Source organism: Meleagris gallopavo, chromosome 21, assembly GCF_000146605.3.
Source record: "Meleagris gallopavo isolate NT-WF06-2002-E0010 breed Aviagen turkey brand Nicholas breeding stock chromosome 21, Turkey_5.1, whole genome shotgun sequence".
Taxonomy (NCBI): domain Eukaryota; kingdom Metazoa; phylum Chordata; class Aves; order Galliformes; family Phasianidae; genus Meleagris; species Meleagris gallopavo.
The window spans coordinates 4,360,337-4,374,160 of NC_015031.2; positions in this window are offsets into that span (position 1 = coordinate 4,360,337).

A 13,824-nucleotide genomic window follows, 5' to 3' on the forward strand; every position below is an offset into this window, starting at 1 on the left:
AAAAAAAAAAAAAAAAACCACCAGCAGGCAAACAAAACAAAGAGCATCACAGTGGTTTCCTTCCTCAAATCCATCATAAAATCAATTTACAGCAGCACCTTAGAGCACTGATCAGGTATTCATCTGCCATAGGTAAAATAAATGCACCAGAACAGTAAAACACTAAGCTTTCATAATGAAGCACTGTCTGGCTTCAGTATTTGTCTGTTGATAGCATAGCATAACAGTAGATGAATCTGTTTTGACTAAGGAAGATTCTTATTAGCTTCACGGATGCAGAGGGCCACCGGGGAACACAGAGCTGCAAGCAAGCCTAGCACAAACCACATCCACCACTTTACTGCTCAGCTCCCTACTGTGTCAGGAATTAAATATGTCACAGCGTAATGACACAGGGAGATTCTGGCTCAGGATAAGCTTTAGAAGACTAACCTGAAAAACCCCAATGTGCAACCACCTCCAGAGGGGTTGCATGGGCTCAGTTTCTTGCACTGAAAGAGGTATGATGCTACTCAGCTTCTGGATGGGGTGAGAGGCAAGCAGGGAATCCTAGGATCCTTTTCTTCTCTGACCTACATTTGTTTCTGTTTTACTTTTGTTTGCATTGTTTTGTTTGGAGTTTTGCATTTTTATTTTTTTTTCCTTTTGGGCTGTTGTTTGTTTTAAAATCACAACTTCTCTGTCAGTTTCCAGGGAGATTTAGCGACTCTGACTCCCTACAAACACAAGCAAAATACCATAAGAATTTCGCAGTCCTGGGTTACAGTTTTAGCCTCAAGAGGATTCCTGTTTAACTGAAATTTAGGTCAATGTACTGTAAGACAGCACACAAACATACACACAAAAAAATCCCCTCACAATCCCATCTTCCTTTGGTATCCCTCTGACAGCAGTCCCAGACACCTCTTGCACACAGCCCCTTTCTTTCTGATGGCCGCCCTCTCCTCATGCTACAGCTTTGGATCTCAGACAAGCGAAACGTTGAAATTAAAAGAAACCTGTGTGATGAGAGTAGTGAGCTGGTGCAGAAGCTGTCAAACCAAGGTAGTGTCTTACAACTGCCACAGTATAATGAAAACATTCTTTAACAATTGGCAAACAACTGCAGTGAGACAGAAAATAAAACTGCCTACACCTGGAGCACTCCCTGCTTCCGAGTACATTTATCTCTGCTCTGAGCTGCACAGCCATTGTGAGCGGGGGCAAACCCTGTTCCCAAAATACCAGATCAACACCAAAAAGGAGCAGGCACAACACTTTTGCCTCCCATTCCCTGCTGTCCACCAGGACACCCAGGTCCTTCTCTGCAGAGCTCCTTTCCAGCAGGTCAGCCCCCAACCTGCTCTGATGCATGTGATTATTTCTCTCTAGGTGCAGGACCTTATACTTGCTCTTGTTGAACCTCATCAGGTTCCACTGCACCCAGCTCTCAGCCTGCCTGGGTCTCCCTGAAGGGCAGCACAGCCTTCTGGTGCGTCAGCCTCTCAGACACAGTTCAGTTGAAAAAAACTGAAGAAAAAAAAAAAGAAAAAAAACCACAAAAGGTGGGGAAGACCACTGCCCAGCCAAGCACACAACTCTAGGCTAAATAATGAATATGCTTTTTCAGAAGTCAGGGATCAAAAGGAAGATATACATGAAGCTGACAACTCTGCAGAGCACACACATACCTGAACTTGTACATCTGACTGTCCAAGAGCAAGCACCTTTCTTCACAGAGGCAATCAGCGCATGCTGTGCTTTGCCATAATCCCTCAAGTCACTGATAATTTCAGTGCCGAGACTTTATCTTACTGCAAACAATTCTTGACACTAGAGAAGTTGAAGATTTCCATGCTTTAGACACTTAGGCAGTGATTTGCACAGGTCGCCAGGGAGTTTGGACGTTGAGCTCCTGTTAGAAGTTTGAACATTGAAAAGTAAGCACAGGCAAGCAAATATTTGAGGTATTTAGCCTCCCCAGAAGGCACCAAAGCTAAGCACACAAGTGACTAAACACTCGCAAAAGGACAAGCCTCAAATGTTGGGAGGTCACCTATGTCAGCACTGAGGCTATGAAGAGCTGTGGGACGCTATCCAACAATTCTGCCTTCGCCTCCAGCACTCATGAAGTCAGTCAGGCTTGCTGGGCCTGCCGAACAGAGCCTCAACAGCTTCAGGGGGTTTAATCACTGCTAAGATTTTACACATGAAGCCAAGTGCAAAGGTGGGGGCAGAGGAACATTAGTGAGGCTGCTTGAGGCCAATGAAAATATGAGATGGTTAAGAGTAAAAGATCAGCGTTGTCAAATCAATAGCGCACAATAAATATACTGAGTGCATTAATCCAATTAGCTGAGTGGAGTGAGATAATGTGCAAGATAAAACAGCAAGATTGAAAGAGGCTGAAGTTGAACATATCCAAGAAAGAAAGACAGTGAAAACAAGATTCCAGAACAACTAGCTTTTGGCATCTACATGCAGTCTGAGAACATAACCTGAGCACGGATGTTGTCTGAATACTTTTGGAACTTGCACCCCAGGCTCATAGACGGAGAGTTAACAGGGACAAGCACAAGTTTTTCCACAACTGAAAGCACAACAATGCCAAAATTCTGCAGCTGAAGCTTGTTAAGCTGTTTGTCGAATATCATTGCACCATAATACACTGAAAATAAAGAAAACTATCATTGTGAAGAACTAACTGCTTGCAGAGGCTTATTAACTCGTACCACAGCCCACACATCTTCAGCGAATGCTCAGTCAGATCTAGCACTGAACTATGAAAATAATAGAGAGGAGGCGGCCAGGGTAAGAAAAGAGCTAGCAGACAAGGAGAAAGAGGTATTTTAGGCAGTTAACAGTGCTTAGAGCAGAGAACTAAGCTAATAATGTATCCGTCCAGCGGTATCTGTCTGCACTGCATCATGAGTCAATAGCACAAGAGGAACAGGAAAGCAGCCCCCAAGCATTAATTTCAACAAGGCACTCCAGTAAAAGGAAAACTCTCCCTGAATGTTTTAAACAAATGAAGACTGACTTATGCATGCATTTATTAAAATGTTTTCAGCACTGAGCATTTTAGCTTTTAAGTGTCATGTGCTGCTTGAAAGCAAGGCAGAAGCCAAAGCATTAGGAAGAACACCATCTCTTTAGAGGATTATGAATTAAGTTAACTGCACATTAGAGATAAAATAGTGGAGTACTTGCCTTTATTCTTAATAATAAACCATAAGGCATTGAGCCACACAGTATGATTAACTTCTTTCAACTTCTCACTATTATTGCTGAGACAGCAACATGGTAGCCTCACAAAAAAAAAATAGATTAAGGTGAAAATTAAGTGAATTTAGGGCAGGCAAAAAAAAAAGCTACACTGCAACTTGAAAGAGACAAGTCTTATATCCATGTAAAGAGCAATATGAGCACTGTCAATGTTACAATGAATTCTGGAAAAATACAAGTCTGAAGTGACCAGTTCTGGGGCTTAATGCATTATTCTGCATCCCTTCTCTCCTCTTAACTTATAAACTCATCTGCTTACTTGCTCTCTAGAGCATGAGACAGTTAGTGGTACCTACCAAGGAGTGGACTGGGGCATCCATCACCTCTTCAGGCAGCCTATGCCAGTGCTTCACCACCCTCAACATAAAACTTTTCCCTATATCCAGTCTAAATCTCCCCTCTTTTACTTTGAGATAATTTTTCCCTGTCCTGTTACAACAGATCCTGCCAAAGATTCCACCCCCTTTCTTACAGCTCCTCTTTAGATACTCAAGACCACTCTCAGGTCTCCCTAGAGCCTTCCCTTCTCCAGGCTGCACAGCCCCAGCTCTCAGCCTGTCATCCCTGGGAGCACTTTTATGGCCCTCCTTTGGATACGTTCCAGCAGGTCCATGTCTCTCCTGTATGGAGGACTCCTCATCTGGACACAGTGCTCCAGATGAGGCCTCACAGTGCAGAGGGGCATGATTATCTCCGTGCCTTGCTGGCCATGCTGCTTTTAATGCAGTCCAGGATACAGTCGAGCCATAAGGGCACAGTGTTGGCTCTTGTCCACCTTGCCATCCATCGTAGATGCACGAGGTTGTAAGTGAAGTAACAAAGTCCTTTCAGCTAGGTATAATGTGTGATCTGTGACACAATGGAAGACATGCCTTAGCCAAGAATACAAGGCTCACTAACTATTTGGAATTTCGTGGTGGCCTTTAGACATTACAAGTCAGCTGCATGCACACATTCAATATGCCAGACTGTGCCCTGGGGTGTTTGCCACCTAAACGCACAAGACAGAATCAGAGCTGCTGAAATTTTTCCACAAAAACATGGGAAAAGGGCAGTGAACCAAGATGCTTCATGGAAATTTGCTAGCTTCCAACAACAGCGGCAAGTTTTCCCATATGCTCACCTAGTAGACTGCAAGGATGTCACAACATCACAGGCAGGACAGATATAAACCAAAAGCCCTTTCAGGTAATTTAGGGGCTGCAGGATCAACAACCTTAGGAAAGTTGTTACTACCAAAGCTGGCAGTACATTCCCTTCTGTGGTCTGCGGAAACCTCATGGAAAATATGAGAAGTGAGCCTTTGGTCAGACTTCAAAGAAAAATACCTTAATTACAAACTGCTTCAGGTTCACTGTGTTGATTTATGTCAGTATTTCGGGAACCTCAAAGTCTGGTTATTGCAAATACTCAGTTCCTGACTTAACAGCCCTAGGAAGTTTGGCTGGCTCCAGAATACATGTAGGTTCGTTGGCATTCACGGAGGGCTGAACGCTGCTTCCTGAAGCTGCTGATGTCCCAGCGTTCTGTTTGCTCTGCTGGCAGGCAGTGTCAGACCACAACGGTGCTGAGCCTTTAGCATTACCTCACAATGACATTTCCTGCTTTGTCTTTGGATGTTATCGTGGAGTTTCATTCTCTGCCTAGGAGAGCGACTTCTTTTAATTTATTCTTTTCATAGATCTACAGGATAGGGATTCAAGCATAATGTATTTTAAACAAAGACACTTGGAAAATTAGGCTTATTTTGGTATTAGGTGCACTACATAATCCTGCAAGTCACCTAGTGAATCGAAGAGACAAACTACTGACATTGCCAAATAGCCTGTTCCCTTTATGTTCCACATTTGAAACAAGAATGCAACAGTTTCTGCTATTGAATCGCAATAGGCTATTTTACCCTGACTTTTTCAAGAAACATCTGTAACAATGTTTTTTCCTACCTGTGGCAAATTAGGAACTCCTGGCATTTCTCTGATGCTCAACATGTAAAAAATTTATTATCATCTTCAACACAGCTTAAGCTACCTATAGAACAGCACCACCACCACACACCAAAAAAACCCACAATCTTCAGCCCTTTAACCTGTACTTGCACCACTTGCAGGTTCAGACATTCACATTAAAGACATTATTTTATAGCCAGGTACTCTATTACATACAGATCATTCCCACTCATTTCTATTTAGACATCCTGCTCATATACACATTAAATAATCCTCAGTCCTTACCTCAAAATCATAAATATCTTCATAAAAACAGGCATTAGCCTGGAAGAGGATGTTTTATGCCCATCAGCTACTTTTGCAGACCACTTATTCCCAATTTGCCAATACTTAAGCCATTAAAAAAAATCCTTCAAAGTTGCCTGAAGACAGATGCATGCCAAAAAAAAAATATATATATACCAGAACACTAATCTTCCTTTGTAAAAATCAAGCCCCCAAATCTAGTATTCTAGATAAAAGACAAAGTCCTACACTTTACCATCATATTGACCTCTTACTGTTCCTCCTGCCCAACCTGTACATATATATACACACACACACACACACCCACCACTGCAGGGGTCTTTTTCCTGTCCTGAGGAGTCCAACTTGAAATATTAAAGGTCTTTCACTGCACATTCAATAGCAGAATGCATTTAAAGTGGAAAAAAAAAATCAAAAGCATAAATTCCTGGTAAGCATAGCGTTGGCAGAGTTATCATCTTATTTTTCATTTGGATTCCTAGGTTTAACATAGTACTTAGCTCATACCAAAACACTGCAGGCATTCATATGCAAGGTATTTTGGAAGAGAAAGTCAAGGACACTCCAGATTTAGCATTTCAGTGACAGGCAAATTCAGTCTGGGTAGAACTGAAGTTGTCAAATGTACATGGATAAAAATAAGGGACAGAATGACCCCCAAGAGGTCTGGATGCCAGGATTTCACAGAAACTCACATGATCAATTAGAAAGAGATCCAACTACTTTCTGCTGAATTTCCTGGAGATAGATTGTTCTGTTTTATCAAGCAGTCTTGGTGCCATTGAGAGCAAAGCCAAGTTGAAACTGTGGAAACAAGGAACAAATTCATTTGACTTCAAATAGAGTTAAGCTTTATATTACTGCTAATTTTATTGCGGTCAGTGCAGAATAATTCTTAAAATCTGATGCTCACTTTGGCTATAATCCCTCTAAATTCAAGTCAATCTAAACATATGCCAGAACTGACTTACTGCTTTGCTTATCAGTATTACCAAGAACAATGGGGGAGTACAGAGAGGAAAAATTAAATAATCCCACACCGTGAAACCTCTCACACAGAATTTCCAGTAAGAGACCTAACCACTCTTTACAAGAGGAAAGTGGGGCCAGGCAGGCAAATCCTATCACAGAGGAAGAAACAGGCACAGATCCCCACCGTGACCTTCTTGAGAACCCTCATCAGGCAAGATGAGAAATCAAAACTCAATACTCCAGTTCTTTGCTTTGAGATGGAATTTTACAACACAGTCATACACAGAAACACACTACAGAACAGCACACACTTGGCTCATCTCCATACAACCAAAGATAAATTTCACTTCCACATACACCCAAGTTGCCAGAGCTCATGAATCCAGCTAGCACACTGAACACATACAATCCTTTCATTTGAGGTGAAACCCCATGCTTTTCCCACGTCACCTGTCCCAGCTGCAGGCACACGTTGCCAGGCCCTTTGCACCTCAGAAGGCAGGTGCTGCTCCATGGCTGCAACTAGGAGGGACAACCTGTGGACATACTAAGAGAGGACCTTGTGGTACTTTGGATGACAAATAAGTGATTGAATGTATTTTAAAAGCCTTGTATATTATGCTTACTCCTTCTTGTTATTTATTCAGGTAACTAGTTACCATAGGTGAAGGATGAACTTAGTACTGACACATTCTTTCTCCGCATCTACTTCAATTTGAATCATAGAACCTACCTGGGCAGCCTATGCCACTTCAGCACCACTCTTTTGGAGGAGAAATGTTTCCTAACATCCATCCTGAACCTCCCCAGAGCAGCTTAATGCCATCACCTCTCATCCTAGCACTGGGAGCAGAGGCCGACCTCCATCCCCACCACCTCCTTTCAGGCAGTTGTAGGGAGCAGTGAGGTCTCCCCCAAGCCTCCTCTGCTCCACACTGACCCATTCCCGCTCCCTTAGCCGCTCCCCATCAGATATGTACTCCAGACCCTCACAGCTCTGTTCCTTCTCTGGACACACTCCAGTGCCTCCATGTCTTTCTTGCAGTGAGGGCCCAGCACTGAGATGCAGCCTCACCAGGGCCGGTCAGCTCCTGCTCCATATACTATTGCTGATACATCCCCAGAACCTTTTCTTCTGCTGCATTCCTGAATATATTTCCCAAAGTACCTTTACTAAAACACCCCCTAAACAGAGCTTTATTATCCCAACACCTTACGGCTCTGAAATCAGAACAAGGAAGCGCTGAGCTTTGCTGAAAGCACCGCAGCAACCTGCGGGACTCTCCCGCCTCCTCACTGCGGGCCGACACAGAGCACTCTTGCGGCCGCGGAGCAGCCAGATCTGCCTGAGACTTTCAAAAAGCAGACAGAAATCCCATTTTAGGGACTATGTGCTGCTGCCAGCGACGGGCAGCCGGGCCGAGGCTTCCCCCTAGCGTCCGACCGCGGCCCGCCGCCATGTTCGCGAGGGTTTCGCTCTCCCACAACGCCCTCTGCAGCCGCTTTCCCTAAGCGAGGAAGGGCTGAAGTCGAAGAAAAATGAAATAAAACGAATAAATTAAAGTGTCTAGAGGGGCTTCTCCCTCAGTCAGTCAGGAGTGAGAGGTATGAGCAGACCCATGTCAACCCCTGGGGCTCCAACGCCTCACAGGACAGCTTTAGCGCAGGGTCTCTCACACACATCTGACAGGAATCTCTCCTTTTCTCCCAAAGCAAAGCCAAATTCAAGCTGCAGTGAGTCATACTAAAACCTTAAATGAGTTTCCATGGGTCTGCCAGCAGCACGATGCATTTGTGACCCACATTGGTGGGCTACCAGGACATGTCCCATGTCCCACGGCACACACATCTGTATGCACCTGCCTGTGCGACTGTCTTCTGCTAAATAAATCCTTCAAAGAAATAGGTTAGTATATTGTTGTAGCAGGCAGCTATGTATTTACTGCTGCAAAGCTCCAGATGCTCTATAAGCCGTGATGATACAGTTAAGTGGAAAATGAGTCATTTAAGACCATAATGACTATCATAATGTAGCTATGCTGACAACAAAACACTGCTCAGCAGCACCACAAGGAAAACACAACAGGGCTGCTGGCTCTGCAGCCCCTAGCACTGCTGGAAGTCCCACTGGTACGGGGCAGCACAGATGGCTCCTGCCCTCCACAGGGCACTTGGGTAGGAGTTGTCATCTCATTAACATGGCTCTTCACCCTGCTGCCAGCCCACCTTGGTGCTTGGCTTCATGGAAAATGCTCTGGTGACTCAGAAGTGAGCAGAGCTAAGCATCAATTTGCAGGGGTTGGCCTGCCCCATAACAGGCCTGCTTGCCCACAGTCAGAGTAGCAGTCCAAAGGATTGATACCATAGGGTGCTGAGAGCCACCCATCAACCCACCTGTGGACAAATTGCTCTTCAGACCTCCATGCAAGCACCCACCACACAACAGATACTTTCAGCACAAGTTTATCTCAGTGCCAATTAGGGTACAAGCTCACAGCTGCTGCACCTGCAGATGTGAGCCATTTAGCAGCGATCTGTTGCTCACTGGTGAGGCTGCCCTGAAGAAATGCCCCTGGAGACAGGCAGTCCTCTCGGAGTCAGCAGGGTTTTGACTGCATCAGGGATAAGTTAGCTTTCTGCTGATGTGGCAAGGGTGAACATGTTAGAATAGGAAAAAAAAAAAAGTGCTTAGATTTCTGCTGGTGTTAACCAGACAGCTCTATCAATGTTAAATATACAGTTTCACATCCTGGTTTTCATTCCCCTTCAACCCTCACCCTCCTCCCCCCTTCTCCAAAGGAAACAATTCACTACTGACTGCAGTTAGTCCTTCCAAATGGCAGGTGGTGGGGAACACGTTGATATTCTCGTGAATGGCTTAGGAACTGATATTCACTGGCTCTCACTTGTACGTACTGCTTCCAGCAGAGTAGCATGCTTTATTCCTGTAACATCAGCAACAAAGTGCATTGCTTCACTGCAGCACCATGCACTTAAAGCCTAACTCTCCAGAATATGATTACCTTTATCTAGCCAAATGCTGTGGGTAAGAACCACTTCTGGTTCCTCTTACTAAAGATGATAAAGCAAGGTCACTTCCTAGCCAACCTGATTGTCTGCCACATCACCATTGATATTTCTGTCATTTACGCTAGGAAATAGGAGAACTCCTTGCAGATCAGGCTCATATGAAAATAATTTACAACCACATTCACCTTGCACAAAACAGTATAGCCATTCTGTCAGCCTACACGTATTTCAGTTTCTCTTTAACTACCCTCTTGTGGTGCCTCTGAAGAATGACAGTCTTTTCTAGCAGGTGAAAATAAATCCAGTACTTTGGTCCATTCCAGTATCAATTCAGACAAAATTGCTCTTCTGGAAGACAAGTAACTGGTGATTGTTTTTACAAGCTCCAAATGCATTATGTTTGTCCCAGATACACTGAGGTTCACACACACACGGGGATTACTGAAAGCGCCAGGAAACCTATACTTGCAGTTTTCATTATTAAAAAAAAAAATAGTTAGATCCTATGCTTTACAGTCACCACTTAACAAAAGAAGTCTGCCAGTGATTCAATAGAAATTAGTTAAAGGCTCTGAATATGCAAAGCAAGAAATGCATGTCATCAGTTTGCAGTAATAACGTATATTTTGACAGCTATGTAATCAGTTAAGCTCTTCCTTAATTATTTTCTTCTCTTGAAACAAAGATGATTGTACTAGGAGTGGTGGCTAGATACCTGGGGCTAAGCCCCGCTTTTTCAATAGAGAAACATGTGACAAATCCAAAAATGCTACCCTCTGAGCTTCAACACTACACTATGTGGTAGCCATCAACCAGCCACGCTCAGTGTCACCTTATAGCCTCTCTGCCTTTGATAACCAGAACAACTTACAGGCCTTACAGATACTTAAATTATTCTATTAGGATGTGTAACACAATGGAAGGCACATCAATGAAAACAGAGTAATGAAGTTGTAGACTGCAGCAAGCGAGGACTTGTTCAAATACAACAGCCATGGGCACAGAAACAAAGGAAAGAAGCCACTTACCCCAGATACACAGGGATTTCCAACAGACTCCCTTTCCCTTCACTGCCAGCCTTTAGATGAGGTCTGCGAAGGGGTGGATCCTGGCTCCACCACTTCTGATCAGGGGCATTGCTTGCACCTGAGCTCCCCTGGATAGGCCCTGCCTTCCCACAGGTGTTCAATCACTGTTTCAGGCCATGACTTAGCATTTCTGCTACAATAAGTAAGTAAAACCATTATTTCATGGAGATAATTTTAGGAAATTTAGGACTAAAGGTGGCTGTTAGCATAGGTTAGAGTGGTACTCTAAGGCACTCTCTGAAAATCCTCATCACTCACTGCAACTGACTGCCTGATTTAGGTTTTTTTTTTGTTTCTTTAGGTGACTGAGGCAGGAACCTTGTTCCCATTGGAGACTAATGGGATGATTCAGGCAGTAGGTGGCTGTTACCTACAATACTGGTAATTCTCAGCTTTTTGTTACCAACAAAACTTTCCCCATTTGTAAAACAGGTGTAATGGTATATAGTAAGGTATCACCAGACCAGTTGTGAAGACATCAAATGCAATGAACGCATCCTATAGTAAAACTCTCAGCAGAAACCAGCAAAAGGGATGTGTAAGGATCACAAAGTACCAACATGATTTCATTCTCCACTGTTTGCTGTACAGATCTTCATCCCAGGAATATTGTACGTGATGTATTTTGATATATATAAATACATGTATTTCTATACATAGAGTACACATGAGGAGGGGCATATTCTTTGTGATCAGGAAATGCATTTGTTCTGTAATTATTTTAGTTGTAAGACACCTGCAGAAACATAAAGGCCCAGTCAAACACAGAACTTGTAGAACAAACTGTGCTGAAAACTCTCAACTGACTCCACAATGTGCACCTGGAGATGCTAAGAACCTTGCTCCTGGACACAAGCTGCTGCAGATGGAGGTTGCAGGAAGAAGAGAGCCTGCCCTTGCCTGCAGCTTTGTCACTTTTTGGCCAGCAAAAGCTAATTCTATTGGAGTCTATTACAACGATTACCCAACGCACTAATTCACTGAAGCCCTGTTTTCTTTTGTCCAGAGACAGCAGCACTCACAAATGCACAGGGCACCCAGCATGGTGCAATCACATTGCGAGAGTCAGACTGTTCCACAGAGCTTCACATAAAGAATGGACAGGATTGGTACTTTACAATATAAAAGCAGAATGGAAAATCTCCGGAGACTATAAAATCAACATGATTCATTTTCACATACGCTTCTCTGAACCAGCTAAGTTAAGAGAGACTAGTCTTTACCTAGTTAAGAAATGAGCACCTTCAAAAGGCAGCTCAGACTTTTTAAGATGGGATCCTGATCCACATCAACTTCTGAAAACTAGATGATTATGTCCCCCGAGATAGCAATGGGAGTCTAGGCGAGTTAAGTCCAATTATCGAGACAAGACTTAATGGAGTCACCATGGGACTAACACCACCCTGCATTGTTTGAGTCTTTGGTCTTTGCTGGAACCACAGCTCTTTCTTCTTTCTTACCAAAACAAAAAGCCGTCAGCCAAGCAGCTCCTCTGTAAAAGAAATCTAATCAATGGTCTGTTACCTTTTTCCAGTACCACAAGTGGCTTTCAGCAGAGGTCACCTGCATGCACGAAAGAGTAGAATTCAAATTATCAAGAATCATGCTAAATATTCACTTTATAAGACACAGTAATAGCAAACAAAAAACTTTCAGTAGAATCCTCCCCAGTTGCCATTTGCCATTTTTCAGTCCAACAAAGACTACAAATCCTGTTTTCATAAGCTCAAACAGGTGAAGGTAAAAAGGAACAAAAGCAGACATTGCACATGGCTCTTAGCAAAATCCATCTGCAGTATGTATCGCTACCTATATTTAGCTGTTGTGAGGCACAAAAAAAGAAAAAAAAAAAGCATGACTGGCAGAAAGGCATGGTAAAGTGTACATAGCAGGAAACATTCAGAAATTTAGAAAGACAGCAAAGACAATATGGAAAGTCAAAATGAAAGCAAAAAATCAAAGTTCTGTCAGAGAACTGCTTCTGAAGAACCTCTTTGTATACCTTGATTTAACTACCATCCCAACTTATGATGGACGCTGCTAGATGGAAGAACTGGTTGTAGTGGGGCATGGTGGGATCTTTAAAGCACAAAGTCCTGCGCGTTTCAAGCACAGTCACTCAGGGTTTTCTGTTCCTTATGTCTCCTATTCCGTAAAACAATACCCTTTGGTGTCCCTTCATTCCTATGCGTGGTATGTCGTATCATCTTAACAAGTGTTTTATTTCTCAAAGGCTGGCGATTCACAAGTACAAGAATTATGACAAATGTCTGCTATGAAAAACCCCGCTACCAAGATTGTTCTCTACCTGCAAGCTAAAGACTCAGTGTAAAACTTCTGAGAAGCTATGAACACATCTGAAAAATTTATAAGCATTAAAATCTTGTTACATCTTTTGTCAAACCTTTCAGGCATATTCTTTGAACGTCAGCACTCATATAAGACCTCACACTGTTCTTCAAAGGCAGACACCCATTTAAACTGCATTGAATTCAAAGACTGAAATGCCTCAATTCTTTCTTGGACTCTGGGACTGAGGTTTCATTGGCTTGGTTGGAAATTCAGGAGCATTAGCAGGAGTGTTCCCAGCACCTGTGAGGACAAGGGTCATAGTCGGTACAATCCACATTTATTCCCCCTGAAGACATGGAAAAAGCTGCTGTAACACCTATCAAAATGCTGAGATGAGCTTGGAAGATGATCTTCTCACTGGGGCCTCTCTCACAGACTCCCTCACTGTACCCATGCAAGCTTTCTCCCATAGTTTTATCCTTCTACAGACATCTGTGACTGCTTTCCTTCATCAAGTTGAATTATTTTTAATGATGTGCATACAGAAGACTGAGATACAGGCTGCTTGCTGAAAAAAACCTCAAAGCTCTTTTCATGTATTACACTACTGCTGGGTACGCTGCTGCTGAGAATATGTAGAGATCACACCAAATTGGTTTCCAGAAATACACTGGGCTACTCTTTTCTCTTAGTTACACAGTTGAAATTCAGAGGAATTCCACTTTCTTCAGATTTGTGTGGGAATAACACAGAACAGGCAGAAATTCTACAACAGCAGAGAGAAACAAAACTAAGCTTGAATGTATGGCTGCATACATTCAATTGTTTACCGCAACAAGTGGTAATTGTTGAGGCAGAAGAAAGTTTTAAGTCTTGCTAAGGAAAAAAAGTTTCAGTGTCATGAATCATCTCTGGCAAAAGAAACT